Source organism: Quercus suber, unplaced genomic scaffold, assembly GCF_002906115.3.
Source record: "Quercus suber isolate HL8 unplaced genomic scaffold, Cork oak 2.0 scaffold_834, whole genome shotgun sequence".
Taxonomy (NCBI): domain Eukaryota; kingdom Viridiplantae; phylum Streptophyta; class Magnoliopsida; order Fagales; family Fagaceae; genus Quercus; species Quercus suber.
The window spans coordinates 137840-150818 of NW_027070264.1; the positions used below are offsets into that span (position 1 = coordinate 137840).

The following is a 12979-nucleotide window of genomic DNA, read 5'->3' on the forward strand; positions in this document are numbered from 1 at the left end:
AAGTAAGCTTGAGGATAATTTTTTCACAATGTCCACTCATTAGTGTAGTTTTGAGATGCAGATTATGAACTTGAGTGAAGTCATCTCTTATGTTTCGCATACCAAACCCGTCATAACACTTGTAATACAAGGTCTTGATTGACATTAACCATCTTACAGACGGTTAATTATATCATAGTGGTATGGAGTTCTTGCTTTCGTTGATTCTTATGGATCTGCACTCATAGGAAACAGTCCAATGATTACCCAAATATGCTTAAAACTATGGCTTATAGCAGAGTGCTAAAATTTAAGGCTGCATTTAGGTCAATGTAAATCGAATTCTGAATGTAAAATGAATGCAGGAGAAAGTGAATTCCTATAAGGTAAATGAAATCCGAGTGTTTGGTTCTACAATGGAAAATAGTCCAGAAAACGATTTTTGGTATTTGATAACATTCTGAAAATGCTGTTTTCCTACAAAATTTTCACATTTTCTCGGCCATTTTCTCAGCCATTTTCTCAGCTTCCAAATAAATTTTATAATAGAAAATTTCAAAATATACCCTTAACATAACCAAAAATCAAAATAAAAACATCTTTTATTCACAAACTCGATGAGAGGAGGAAGAAAGAGTGAGAGATTGAGGGAAAGAGAGATAGATTGGGAAAGAGAGGATCGGAGTGGTGGGTTTAGAGGTGGAGTGGAGTGGACTGGTGGTTGGTGGCAGCCAGTGGGGATTTGAGAAATGGGTTTGCGGAATGGGTTCGTCGGAGTGGTGGGTTTGACGAATGGGTTCGTCGGAGTGGGTTTGAGGAATGGGCTTTCTGGGTTTTAGGGATGGGTGTGGCGGGATGCAACCAAATCGGGTTGAGTTTGAACAAGAAAAAATGGAGGGAACGACGAAGCTAGAAGGGACTTCAGACGACGCTTTGTGGTTTGGGCATTGCTCGACGAAGATGGAGAGGACTTCCGACGAAGGTGGGTTTGAATAGATGGGTTTACGTAAGCAACAAAAAGGAAGGAAGAGGAACAGATAACTTACCGTCGCGTGGAGGGGACGAGGACGACGATCTAACCGGCGAGGATGAGCTTCAGGTGGCGTGTGCTTGAGCTCAGTCTCAGTCTCTCTCTTCTAGGTGTGATTTCCAGAAAATGGTTGAAAGTAAAATCAAAGCGTAAATGATTTTACGCTTTTGGTGGGTTATTTTATGGTCAATGGGTTGATGATTTTCCGTTGACCGTTTTTTCCGTGGGTGCTCAAACACACACAAGGGTGTAAAACAGTTTCCTGAAATTGAATTCATATGAAACAAATGCAGCCTAAGTAACCAATGTTGGCAGCTTGTATATTTCTCATTCATCAAATCATTTCATTTTGGACTTATAGTCCGAAATTGTGGCAATTTATGGCAAAAATGCGTATGCTGCAGAATAACATTGCAAAAGCATCCAAACTCCTCATTGGAATTGATTTCCCTAAAAGCAATGAATGGACATTTTGTGAAGTAAATATAATAATCTCTTTTTGTTTATATTCCATTCATTATTGTATGAGTTATTGATGGAGCAAGAATTGGGATCCCCTGGTTAATAATTGCATCTACAAAACACTGGGGTGTAATCTAAATTGTGCCGAAAATGATAATATGTACCTTATTAACTACAAAACACCAATACATAACTGATCAAACATTCATGTGCCTTTCTTTTGCTCCATTACTAAAATTTTCAAGATCATTAAACCAAGGGTTTCATTCATTAATTTAATGGAAAGAGTTCACCAAAAAGGTTCCACTTTTAACAACAGTCTGTAAAGGACATCCTCCATTATTCCTCCTTGTAATTATGTTTGTAACTACCTATTACTGACAAACAAACTGAAGAAAAGAAATGAAAGTAAAGTTATGAATTTATAATTTTATGAATTAGTTTTCACCTAAAAATGTAAAACTCATCCTAGTGAAACACTTTTGTTATATATTAGAGGAAGAGAAGGGTTTAGAAAAGCTTTCCGTTTTCATGGATCTCCAAATTGACATATTCACACACTCTTTCTCTCACGTAGCAATCAAAAAGAGCCTGAAGTTTCATAAATATACTATGACAAATGTAAAAAAGAAAAGAAAAGAAAAGCCCAATTTAAAGAATACATATATGAACAACATAAAGATTTTATATGAATCAAATAATATGCATGAAAAGCTTTGGGATTTGATGATGCAGAAAATCGTTAGTGAGCCACATGGTACTCACTTGCTTGAGATAGAAACTACGAAACAGAAACAAAAAAGACCTTACAGAGAGTACCGGTGTGGTACCGGCCAAATATCCTCCGAAGGTTAAGTCAGAGAACTTTCACCACTCTAGAGTGCTAGAGTTAGGGTAAATTATGCATACCTTAGTTTGTGAGGGTTTTGGGGTTCTTATAGTAGTGTAGAGCTAGTATTTGTTTCTTGGCAAAAAGGGTCTTTCCTTACAGGGAAGATCCTCATAAATGCATGTACTTGGCGGGATCCTTTCCTTATAGGGATTCTCTTGATTAGGATCAATCGTAGGGTGCAAGATATTTCCTTGTATAGACATCCGTGGGGGTCAAGTAAGGCTATGTGGGACTCGTCCTGCTCTTTATTCCCGTTGGCTTCTTTTACTCCTGTCAACATCTCTCTTCTCGTCGGCCTGGGAATCCTCGTCGTCTCATGTAGATATTGTCGAGTATTGAGGTGATGTCGTTGACTTATGGCACTGTCAATTCCAAACTATTTCACAAGCGTATAAAGCTGACGGGCTCAATGGATTTGTCAACTTCTTTTATTTCTTCCTAAAAACATTCTTGTCAGAATTGAATAACTAAAATAAATGACTGCACAAACTTACCTTTAAGGTTTTAACTTTGTTCAGAAACAACACAAACATGTTGTCTGTGTGATATGCAATCCTTGTACATGCGTAAACCTGGTTAGTACAATCTCAAATTACATGGCCAAAGGAATTTAAGGAAATAATATTCAATCATTCACACACATGTTGAGGGAGATGCAAGTACAATGTAGAAGGTATTAAAATGAAGTACTTTTACTGCACTGCTTTTTGCTTGATCAGTACAATATCTGCTAAAGAATCCGTTGCCAATAAACTTCAGACTAGTCACCATAAACTAGTTGCCAATCACACAAGTTCACATTTGCAATCACACTAAACAGAAGACCATCACAAAGGAACTTTAAAAGAACACAATCTAGGGAAAATTGGATTTTGCATTACTTAACACCATTTTTAATTACTACTAGAATAGAAAGAGTACCCAACAGTTACATACACACCCATGGTAAGCATAGTTTCTGCCAATATAAAAAAAAATTAAAAAAAAATTAAAAAAAGAAAAAGAAAAAAGAAAAAAAAAGCAACAGGTACATGGAGAAAATCTGATTACTACAACACCATTCCAAGCAACCCCTATAAAAAAAAATCCCCTTTCCTTCACCAAAGCTCGGGGTGCATTTGGTACTATTTCTCTAGCCACTCTAGCTGGAACTCTTTACAATGACTATGTGCTGCAAACATGTGCCTAGTTTCTTGGTTTCCCATGAAGAAGAAGGAGCTGAACATATGAATGGGATCACCCGATTGCACCCTAGGAAGACTCAACACCATGTCCATAACTACTTGAACCTTAGCAATTGCTATGGAAGCAAATGGTGTACGAGTACTTACACTTCTACTTTCAAAAATAACATCTGAGATGTTCTTCAAAGAGTCGGACTCTTGCATAATTGAACGTTTTTTTCTTGGAATTCCCTTGAAGAGGTGGACACCTCTTGCCAAACCTTTTCCTTTATTCATTTCCGATCCTATCCTCGACAATGATGGGCCTTCAACCTCTATTGGGTTAACATTTGCAGAGGGCTGACATTGGGAGTCAACAAATTCTTTGCTATCAATGGAGTCCCCAAACCCTTCAGTGCTTTCCTTTGGTATTTGACCACTTGGAGTCCATGCATTTTTCCCCGTTGCAACCATGCCTTCAAACGTGATTTCCATGGAAGCAATATTTGGCAAACCTTTATTGCGAATGGTTGATGCCTGGGGACATGCCTACATGTATACAACCAATAGTTACGGCATAATATAGTTGTAAACAGTTGAGGTTGTCACAATTATGTAAAGTCAACTAACTTTAAGCTTTCAGTCCCACCACTCATTAGTGGCCTCATTCCTCCGAGTGTCATGATCATAACCCAACTTAGTCTCACACTCAATAAGTTGCTTCCATATCTTCCAAGATTTTCTTAGATGATCCCATTTGTTTTTAAACTACAAGTTAGACACCACTTTGCCCATATCACTCAATTGCTTAATCCCTACATCAATCCTTTCCATTCTCAAAAATCCTCCATTCCTCTTGCCTTCTAGGACTTGAGTAGCACACAAATCACAAAAAGCTTTTAGTTCCATTGGATCTTTCCACTCAATTCTCACATCATTTCTAGCGTCCATCGATTTCCCCTTAACCAGTTTTGCTACAATGGAATTCTATACTCATTGAGGCATTTCGACAAACAGTTTGTATGTATATCATAATTGGTTACATGCCCACATGAAAAATGTAAATTAAACTCACATAGTCCAAATACAAACATAGGCAGGAAGAGAAACACACGAAATTACACGAAGGAGAGAGAAACCCACAGATTAATTTCATGAAAAACATAAAAACCACACACAAATTTGAACACAAGAATAGATAAATGCAAAACACAACTTACAGATAAATGCTTTCATCCAAAACATTAGAGAGTATGAGAAGTTAGATACAACTTACAGATATATGGTGAGCGTCTCTCGCCCACAGTGGTAGCAACAACATCCCAAGCAGAGAGAAGGTGGGCTCGAGTGAAGGAAGAACACCTTGGTACCAATTCTTTTGTTCCGCTTAAAGGTATTACCGTGTTTCCTCTGTTTTGATGATTTATTAGTTGGTGGGTAGGTGCAATTCATTGAAGAGGAAGAGGAAAGAGCATTGAAGACATCTCGTCGCACAGCAGTTGAGAGAAAGAAGAAAGATCCGTTGCTCACAACGCACCGTTCTATGAAAGAAATAGTCGTTGGCATGCAAGGAATCCAAACGCTGTATTAGCATCTCCTCTGCATTTGTTTTGTGGGTCATGAACAACGCACGTGGAATATCCCAGCTTTTTAAAACAAAACGCACCGTTCAGCCAAATTTTTGCAACGCGTTTATTTGTTTTGTGGGTCATGAACAGTGCACGTGGATCTCAGTTTTATTAAAACACACCATTCAGCCAAATTTTCCTGCGTTTCCCAGGAAGTTGGCTGTGTTTATCTAAAGCGTGCATTGTAGCCGTGGGTCCAACGAATTCAAACGCCAAATGCAAACATGGGGCTGGAAACGTGCAATCCAAATGCACACTTTGTGTTCTTTTTTACTTCCTATAATCATTATGTCGAGAAAAAAAAAGGGAATGAGTTATTAGTCGTTGATTAAACATTGTTTCGATCCATTTAGTTAGCTTTTGTTGCGATCTATTATTTTTTTGAGAGGAAATAAAAGAGGTCATTGAAATTGATTATGTAAATTATCGGCCAAAAGAAGCTCTCCAAAAAGCTGTCTAATGTATTGTGCAAAAAACTGTACCAAAGGTGTTTTTTGTTCTTATGCTTGAATCCATTGCTTGTTGTAGATGAAATTACAATTATCAGATTATTAAGATCATAAACTTTTTACACCTTTTAAAATAACAATGCTACGTACACTTTTTTTTCATAATGATTGAGGTGACAAATTATGATTAATGTAACATTATTTTTATATAAGATTATTACTAATGTCACTTTTATTGCAAATAAATCATAGCTTGTTACCTCACTATTTATAGAATTTGTGGCTGGATGAATTCCCTCCATGCTTAGCTTTTGTAATATAGATAGTGATACACCCATTTTAACAAAACAATAAAATAACTACTATTGTTTGCTTTTAAAAAATAAAAGTTTTTTTTTTTTTTTTTTGGAATGATAGAGTGAATGGCAAAGCAAAAAAAAAAAAAAATAAAGAATAAATTTTCTCTATTTATTTTGAAATAAAAATTTAATGATAGGAAATGATTTGTTTAGTCTGCCATTTTTCTGTTTTTTCCTTCATTTTGTTTAGTCTCAATTCAAATACTACGCTAACTATTTTTAATCTTACTGACAATTATATTTGATTTGCACACTTTTATCTATTTATATATTTTTATATAGGACTATCACTAATGTCACTTTTATAATATACCAAATTACCAATCACAACTTATTATCCTACTAATTATGAAATTTGTGGCCGGAAGAATCCCCCATGCTTAGCTTTTATATGATAGACAATGATACACCGATTTANCTAAGCGATCAATAATCCACTAGAAAATATAGTTGGGATACATAAACTGTAATAGACCTTTCAAGCCTAATCTACCCAGTGTACCTAAGCCCTCCAAGCTTCTTGCTCCAACGAGGTTACGCCGAACCTTTGTCTTTTCTAGCTTACCGGATTCCGCTATAGCCCATAATATCAACCAATAACCATTGGTCCCTTCCTAACTGCTTCCCAAAGCACCAAAAAACCTTCTCACAGATGTGGATATGGTGAGAAAAATATTTGGTCAAAAACCTTTCAAGGATGTAACAATGGAGAGAATGAGAGTAGAGGAATTTGAAGAGTCTCTATATAAAGATTGTGGATGAGTCAATCTTGTTTTCCTCTAGGGTTACTCTTTCAAAATTCTCTTTGGAAGCTCTCTACAATTCACGGGTATAAGGAGTATTCATACTGGCGTGTGTTTGGAATACGAAGAGTCATTTTTTCAAAACAGAGTAGGCTGGTGACTTTGCCTCGCGACTTGACTAAGTCGCGAATTCAAGCCGCGAGCTAACTGAATGGCCAGTCTTGACTTTTTGTCGTGTAATGCTACAGCTGGCATGATGGTTCAGCTTCTCTGCATGCTTCACTCGTGTGCATCTTCTGGCGGCTTGCAAGCCGCGAGCCACCTGCGAGATCCAGCTGCGAGTTCTTGCTTTACTATACACTCTTAAGCATTTCTTCACACTCTCTCACACACTACCCTTACATGACTCCCACCTAAATACAAGGTTACTAATTGCTAAATTACAAGCAAATTTGGTACGGAATAAAACCAACAAGATGGTTGATTAAATTCAACCTTACAGATGAGAATAAGATTTTGATAATTTTGGATGATGTTTGTTTGGTCATGACTTGACTTGAAAAGTATGGGTATTCCTTCTGCAATTGATCACAAAGACCCGCAAAATTTTATTTACAACACCGAATGAATGGTTTATATAGATGTTGTTTGTTCTTAGGCCTGAATCCATTACTTGTTGTCTATGAAAGTACATTTATCAGATTATTAAGATCATAAACTTTTTACACCTTTTAAAATAATAATGCTAAATGCACCTTTTTTTTTTTCATAATGGTTAAGGTGACAAATTATGATTAGCGTAACATAATTTTTATATAAGACTATTACTAATGTCACTTTTATTGCAAATAAATCATAGCTTGTTACCTCACTATTTATAGAATTTGTGGCTGGATGAATTCCCTCCATGCTTAGCTTTTGTAATATAGATAGTGATACACCCATTTTAACAAAACAATAAAATAACTACTATTGTTTGCTTTTAAAAAATAAAAGTTTTTTTTTTTTTTTGGAATTATAGAGTGAATGGAAAAGCAAAAAAAAAAAAAATAAAGAATAAATTTTCTTTATTTATTTTGAAATAAAAATTAAATGATAGGATATGATTTGTTTAGTCTGGCATTTTTCTGTTTTTTCCTTCATTTTGTTTAGTCTTAATTCAAATACCACACTAACTATTTTTAATCTCATTGACAATTAAATTTGATTTACAAACTTTTCTTAATTTTTAATTTTTATATAGGATTACCACTAATGTCACTTTTATAGTATACCAAATTACCAATCATAACTTATTATCCTACTAATTATGAAATTTGTGGCCAGAAGAATCCCCTCCATACTTAGCTTTTATAATAGATAATGATACACCCATTTTAAAAAATCAATAAAATAACTGCTATTGTTTTCTTTTAAAAAGAATAAAAGAAAAATAATTATTTTGGATGATAGAATATGGAAAAGCATAAGAATAAATAAAGTATAAATTTTCTTTATTTATTTGAAATAAAAATTGTAGGGACCCAATTTGGATTGACTCTGAGTGATGGGTTTTCAGCCCAATAAGCCCGAACAATAAATTTATAGAGAGCAGGTTGAGAGGTTTAGGTGCTGGCGGTCGACCACCATGCATGAACTTTTCTTAAAAAATGCTAAGGGTTTCTTTAGAAATGGGGGAATGCTCCTCGGCCTGTGGCCGAGGAGGCTTGATTATTCTCTTCCTTTCCCCTTTTTTTTTCTTTTCCCCCTCCCCTTCTTTTCTTTATAAGCTTTTCTTTTATAGTTTTCATCTTCCTATCTCCTCCTCCCATCTGTTAATCACCTATTAGCCTTTCTTTTGGTCGTCCGTCCCATCAGAGGCCTTATCGGTACTCAAGTGGTTCACTCTGATCAACGTTATCCTGCCAAGGGGTTACCTCCTCATTAATGCGACCAGGGGGGGTTAGTTGAGTGCATTAAATGTGAGAGCGATAGCTTATTTTGGGGTTTGTCTTTCCCCAAAATCACCTTTGTCAAGCCAAGGATAAGGTGGTCCTCGGCGTGGATTGGGAAAAGAGACTTTCCCCTACCCTAACCACAAATAGCCTATGATCCTCGGCTTGGGCCTTGGGCCTGTTTCATGATGGGCCGAGGCTATCAGGCCCATAGGCCCACAATAGCCCCTCAAAATCCTGTTGCACGTTCCCCCGGACGGGGAGGAGGGTTTTGATACCTGCGGGTCCATGGACGAATTGCCCCACTTCGGTTTGCACTGACGCTGGCGGCTTTCTGACTGCCCGATGCGCGTTTTTAGCGTTTCAAGACTTAATGGGCGCCCACATTAAATTTTGGCGGCACCACGTTTCCCACTTTCAACGGCATGATCTTTTACTTTTATGAGCAAGCGGTTACATTTGGGGAACCTAAGGGGAGTATAAATACCTGTTTGAACCTAAGGGTTTCGTCATTTTCGCGCTTACAATTATTGATGCATATAATTTGGATCTGGTTCGACTTGCACACTATCTAAAGAGTACCGTCATATTTCTGTAAGTCTTCTTTTCTAGTGACCCCAAATTTCCTTGATTTTACTCTTCCTTTTCTCTTTTAGAACTTTTAGCTGTCTTTGGGGAATGGGTAAGTTTAAGAAATTGGTCGAGTCCGATGAGATGATGAACAAATTCATTGTTGACTATGGAATACCCAATAATGTGAATTTGAAGTACCGTGAAGAGGGAGAGTGGTACCTTAAGAGGAGGGAGGGTGAAGTTGTGATCCCGATAGTTGCTTTCGTAGAAGGAGGGATGAGAATCCCTATGAGGCCGGTGACCCTTAATTACCTTAGGCATTTTCGCCTGGCTCCTACTCAGTGTGCCGTGAATGTATTTAGGATACTAGGTGTGTAGATATCCTGAATGAGAAAATGGGGCTGAGACTGACTCACCACGATGTGAATTGGTGTTACAACTTCACCACCTAAGGAGTAAACATATTATATGAAGACAAGGGACGATAGGGTTCATCTTATCCAGTGTCTCCCTGATTCCAATAAAGGGTTGAACCAAGATTTCCTCATAGTGTCGGGAGAAGTGGCACAATGGCTTTCATTGCCCAACGGTAGAGGGGGAGCCAGGTAGGGCATCCGAAATACCAGATAATCTAGGTCTCAGTATTTTCAAGTTTTATAACCTGTATACTCGATTTGGTTGATTAACCATAGGAATCTCGCTTTTCTTTTTGTAGATCCACGCCTTTGCACGTCATTTCCACCTGGTTAACAAAGCGGATTTGGAAACCGTTCTCAGGTCAGAACTTTCTTGAACGAATCTGATAACCAAGTCAGAGCTGCTCATAAAATCCTCGGATGCGACTAGTTTTACCATAGGTTTGGGTCCGAGGACCATGCAATACCTTGGCTCTGTCTACCACTTCAATTTTTCTGTATGAAATATAATGGTGTGTGTAGTTTTACCATAGGTTTGGGTCCGAGGACCATACAATACCTTGGCTCTGTCTACCACTTCAATTTTTCTGTATGAAATATAATGGTGTGTGTAGTTTTACCATAGGTTTGGGTCCGAGGACCATGCAATACCTTGGCTCTGTCTACCACTTCAATTTTTCTGTAAGTATAGGTTTGTCCTCAGATTGCTTTATTGGAGATGACTTCTCTTTGCGTCAGATTATGATCTTTATACGTGGCATTGATCTCGCCTCCAACTCGAGGCCCCATCTTTTCATTTATGAAACGCCCTTTGCCTGTTCGTGTTCCGTGCTTGACGCTCCGGTGCGCGAAACACGCCTTCATTAACGTCCTCGTAAATTGACACGGGTCCAACCGTCCCTAGCCCCCTTGGAAATTGGCGACTTCATTACTGACCCTGCTGATAATACCCTTTTCGAACTCTGCATGAATTAATTCTCACCAACCCCCACCCCCTATATAAATTGAGGAGATGGTTTCTTCACAAACCATGGACCTCTCAGCACAAACAGAACAAAACATATCCTTCCAACTTCCCTTGCCCTTCCAATAACCCCGCCGGAATCGTTACGGGGATTGACATAAACCGGTATGGCCGCAGCCCCCACTGGGCTTTCGGCGCGGCAAAATCTAGGCGTAACCCTGATGGCGCCCTTCGAGGTGTCCCGAGGGGTGTTGTTAGAGAACCTAACGTCCTTCCCCGGAGCACACCCCCGACGAGGAAGACGTGCGAATCCATCTCATGGGCGGTGCTCGAGTGTTGCCGTCTCCAACGGCCAACACTCGTGAGGGCCGGAGAGAATCGAGGGAACATCACGGGGGAGGGTGTCCCGGAGCCCCTGCATCTGTTCCTCTCTTTGTTCCAGCTCCGCCTAGCCGAGGAGGGAGTTGTTGGGGGCCTGGGAGCATGATTGTCCTTCACCTCCTCCACCGTGTGTCAAGCTCTCCCATTCTCTTGGTGCCAAATAAAAGCACGAGTTGACACTTCCCTCCGGCTAGCTCTGCCTTAGGGCGGCTCCACCTGGGCCTCTGATTGTAGAAATAGCTGGTGGTATTAGCTTGTAAATTTGCTTGTAAAACAGGCCTTCCTGAGCCTTTGATTGTAATCTGTAACCTTTCTTTTCATGAAATAATAATAATATTATCGAGATCTTTCGCTCTTCCCTTTTTCTCTTTTTTTTTTTTTTTTTTTGATCCTTCTACATATATATTTCCTTTTTTTTACCTACTGTAGAACGAACACTTAGAACTCAGAACACTTTGCCTGGTGCGCCGGCCAGCACCCTAATCCTTTCCCACAGACGGCGCCAATTGTAGGGACCCAATTTGGATTGACCCTGAGTGATGGGTTTTCAGCCCAATAAGCCCGAACAATAAATTTATAGAGAGCGGGCTGAGAGGTTTAGGTGCTGGCGGTCGACCACCATGCATGAACTTTTCTTAAAAAATGCTAAGGGTTTCTTTAGAAATGGGGGAATGCTCCTCGGCCTGTGGCCGAGGAGGCTTGATTATTCTCTTCCTTTCCCTTTTTTTTTTTCTTTTCCCCCTCCCCTTTTTTCCTTTATAAGCTTTTCTTTTATAGTTTTCATCTTCCTATCTCCTCCTCCCATCTGTTAATCACCTATTGGCCTTTCTTCTGGTCGTCCGTCCCATTAGAGGCCTTATCGGTACTCAAGTGGTTCACTCTGATCAACGTTATCCTGCCAAGGGGTTACCTCCTCATTAATGCGGCCAGGGGGGGTTAGTTGAGTGCATTAAATGTGAGAGCGATAGCTTATTTTGGGGTTTGTCTTTCCCCAAAATCACCTTTGTCAGGCCGAGGATAAGGTGGTCCTCGGCGTGGATTGGGAAAAGAGACTTTCCCCTACCCTAACCACAAATAGCCTATGATCCTCGGCCTGGGCCTTGGGCCTGTTTCATGATGGGCCGAGGCTATCAGGCCCATAGGCCCCACAAAAATAAAATGATTGGAAATGTAGTTATATGAGTTACTATTATGTTATTATATAAGAATAAAGAATTAACTTTATATAAGGTTTTTTTTTTTCCCCTTCATTTTGGTTAGTCTCAAATACAACACTCTCTCCCCTCTCCCCTTACCCTGTGTGTGTTAAAATACTTAGAATTTTTAAAAGAAAAAACAATGAGTTAATCTCACATCGAAAAATGAGTGTGAGTTAAAGAGGTTTAAAGTTTATGCTGTGTATCTAAGAGATAGACAATTTTGAATATAAACCACTGTTAATTTCTTTAAAAGTATTCTATCTTTACTAGTTATCTTTTGCATTTTTTTTTCTTTTTTATTTTTATATATAGGCATATTTAACATCAATTGTCAAAGGTCGTAACTAATTATATGATCTATACATAATTCATCTAATTGATCAGGACCCTTTTAGAGATGTTTGATATCGGTAACTGAAGAGGAAAAATTATACACTTGACGGTTTATATGACGGATCCATTTAGATCGCCCTTGCCGGACGGATCCCATGCGGACGGGCTCCATACCGACGAGTCAAACACCCACGCAGTGTCCAAATCAATTAGCTTCAAGAAGCCCTAGCTTAGGAACTCTTGCGGCCCACGCTTGGACATCTCAAAATCCTAGTATAATTGGACTTCTAAGGTAAAGAGGATTCTAGAAGATACGCACATTAATGGAGATCTCCTCCATCTCCTCCATAAGGAAAAGTCTTGTTCATCACGTTTGGAATTGTTAAAGGAGACTCCTATAAGGAAAAGACTTTCGTCTCAAGGAAGAAAGGTCAACCTATGACTACTATAAAAGTCTCAATACCCTCACAAATT

At 38.7% G+C, this 12979-nt stretch overlaps 1 long non-coding RNA gene across 2 annotated transcripts; it reads right to left on the reverse strand.

Moving 5' to 3' along the window:
- Window positions 1–2136: 2136 nt before the first annotated feature.
- LOC136065036 (uncharacterized) lies at window positions 2137–5437 on the reverse strand. Of its 2 annotated transcripts, none has more exons than XR_010626681.1 (2): window positions 4803–5437; window positions 2137–2935 (listed from the first exon to the last, which is right to left on the reverse strand). It is a non-coding gene; the product is annotated as an uncharacterized LOC136065036 (long non-coding RNA). The 2 variants fall into 2 exon arrangements; XR_010626680.1 differs by having other exon boundaries at window positions 2137–4075.
- Window positions 5438–12979: the final 7542 nt, after the last annotated feature.